Raw genomic sequence first — 2,895 nt, 5'->3', positions numbered from 1 at the left:
AGAAGCATATTGCTGCATAACCATACCTTTGTTCCACACATGTTAATAGCACCTCCAGATAAGCTTCCACTACCAACTATACTTTCACTGTCATTAACAAACATTCGCTCATCTAGCTAAGGATTGCATCTTCATAATCTTTCTCTAAGATAAATATACTTGACTTTAATGACTTTTCCTCCAAGAGGTTATCAAAATAAGTCAAGCCATCTATAACATAGAAATAACTATTATGACACAAATATTAGAAAGTGTATGAAGTAAAAGAGCAGTAAAGATGGCTTAAGACCTGTGTCGATATAAGCTAGACATTCATTCCTTGCATTTGAAGCTTCTTGTGGTTTTTTTTTAAATATGCCCACTATCAAGTTATTTGTCATTTCCATTACTCCTCGCAGTTTGCCCTCTGAGGCATTATATTTTCTAGCATAGAGAAGCTAAAAGGTTGACTCCCTTATCTGACCGTTTAGCTGAAAATGGAATGCCATATTAGCAATCACAACTAAGATGAGAAACAGTATACAAATAATTGACTCACAATACTGGAAACAAAAAAAAAGGTACAGGATGTAATTACCAAAGATTGGTGAGTCTTGAATACTAAATTTCCTGATATGCTTGGGCTAATGGAGAATAAGTATAGCCTACATGGGAAAAAACAGTAATAAGGAGCTTTGGAAGTGAAGAAAATGTTTCTACAATAAAATACACTGGCATAGAAGTTTGAAATATATGTTCCACAGACTAACCAGTATAGAAACTAGTCCATTAGTACATGCCACAAGATCCTTGAAGCGTCCAAGTGCATGTATGCAGAGAGCTAAAAATCATAGCCATCCAAATCGATGGTAGTCAGAAATATAACCCTTTTCACAAGCAGAAATTGTTGAATCATGACCATTGCTTGTATCAGTTTGCATGAATAACTCTTGGTATGATGGTTTATACTTTATAGTACCTGATCCATCTCATCATGATAAGTTTACTTGAGATTATATAGTTAACATACAATAATTACAACTATGACAATCTCAATCTAGAATTAGATTATATAAGAAACAAGAACATAAAAAATCAAGTTTTGTTACTGCTTCAATTGGATGACAACTTGTATGCACAGCAAGAAAACAACAATATTAAAACATTGTTATAATAATATCTTGTTGAAAAAATAATTTTATTAATAAAACAATAAATAAAAAAAACATGACCAAGGCCACGGCAGGGGAAAGACAGTAGCCAAGACGACCAAGGCAACCAATGTAGTGGCTGCGGTAGTGCCAAGGTAGCAACCAATTAGGTCGTGCAAGCGACTAGCTTCGTGTGCAATAGCCACCGCGCGATTAGGTCACACGAATGACCTCGATCGCATGAGTAGGAGACAACTGGTGTTGCGCGTTCTAGAACAGAGAAGAAGGCTGGAAAAGAAGCAAATGAGATACCTGAGCTTAAGCTTGTTCAGTGGATCGTAGAAAGAACGCCGGAGAAGAAGATCGTGTGCGCCTTAAGCCGGAGGGTTGTGCATGCGTGATTTGGAGACAGAGAAGAAGATCGCTTGCCCCTTAAGTCAGAGCCATGCCTGTCTTAAAGTCGTGCTTGATTTGGGACCGGAGAAGAAGATCGCGTGCAAGCCGGAGGAGAAATCGTGTGTGTGTAGCCGGAGAAGAAATCGTTCGTGTGCGCCGACGAAGTAGAAAGCGCGAGTGCGAGATTTGGGAGAGAAACGCTCAAATAGGTTTAGGCTTTTTTATTATTTAAAATAAAATATATTTATAATTATTTAATAATTTATTTCTCATATTATATACTTTATAAACAGATTTATTTTCTGTTTAAAACAACTTTAAATAGATTTACAAACAAAAACTAGTTTCATATCAAATTTTGTTGCTAATTCGTATTTATTTTTGTTTATAAAAAATAATTTATAAATTTTGTTTCTAATTTATTTTAAAATCCGTTTTAAAATTTTTTTCTATATTAATTTTTTTTAAGTTAAACGAAATAATATTTCCGTAGCAAATCCGTTTATAATTTATTAAAATTTAAAACAAATTTTTGTTCCGTTTTAAAATTTTGTTTCTGATACCTTGTTTTCTTGTAGTGTCTACTGGGTCACGACCTCATTACGCTCACTCTAGGAGCTTACCATACTTACCATATGTCAAACTTTCATACTTGGCGTTCGATCTCTGACCCACTAGGTCTTTCCTCACCTCGATGTCTGGTCTACACTAACCCATCGAGTCCTCTTGCTAGATGTCAGATCCTTTAGACCAATCTGAACTTTCTGCCAGTCCGGTCCTCCCGACCCATCTAGACTTTCTACTTGGTGTTTAGATCCATCAAGGTACTTGAGTCTCCACACTTAACAAATATATCAAATACACGTGTTCTGATTTTAAACTCTTTGACATATATCAAAAATATAAGTTTGATTATTAGTGCACTAACACCAATTCCTTTGACGGTTGTCATAGAGTGGTTTCTCATATCGATAATTATCTCTTCTTCTAGCAGTGAATAGGTAGAGAATTAGTTTCAGTTAATACAAATATATTTTGTAGCACCGATATCAATCAACGAATCTTGAGAATCCTCAACCAAACATGCCTCCATGATCATCACCGCATACTCAGACCATCTCGGCTGATTTTGTTTCTTCAGGATACGATATTCTCTTTTGTAGTGCCCTAGATTACCATAATGATGGCAGTTGCCTTTTCTCTTTTGGTTTTTGAATTTTTGTTTATTGTCATCAACTTTCCTATTTTTATTTTTAGAGGAGTTACCATTATTATTGTTCTGTGAATTTTTGACTTCCTCCACCACAAGCACCTTAGAGGATTGTTCCTTCAAATTGTTAGCATGAAAATCTTCCTTAATACGAAGATG

At 35.2% G+C, this 2,895-nt stretch overlaps 1 long non-coding RNA gene across 1 annotated transcript; it reads right to left on the bottom strand.

Moving 5' to 3' along the window:
* Nucleotides 1–416: 416 nt before the first annotated feature.
* Nucleotides 417–1,528, bottom strand: LOC122012076. Its single transcript, XR_006120112.1, has 4 exons — nt 1,443–1,528; nt 750–958; nt 578–644; nt 417–470 (listed from the first exon to the last, which is right to left on the bottom strand). It is a non-coding gene; the product is annotated as an uncharacterized LOC122012076 (long non-coding RNA).
* Between the last annotated feature and the right edge of the window lie 1,367 nt (nt 1,529–2,895).

This window comes from Zingiber officinale, chromosome 8A (assembly GCF_018446385.1).
Source record: "Zingiber officinale cultivar Zhangliang chromosome 8A, Zo_v1.1, whole genome shotgun sequence".
In the NCBI taxonomy this organism is placed as follows: Eukaryota; Viridiplantae; Streptophyta; class Magnoliopsida; order Zingiberales; family Zingiberaceae; genus Zingiber; species Zingiber officinale.
Note: the sequence above shows the minus strand (reverse complement) of the source record. Positions and strands in the feature narration are given on the sequence as shown.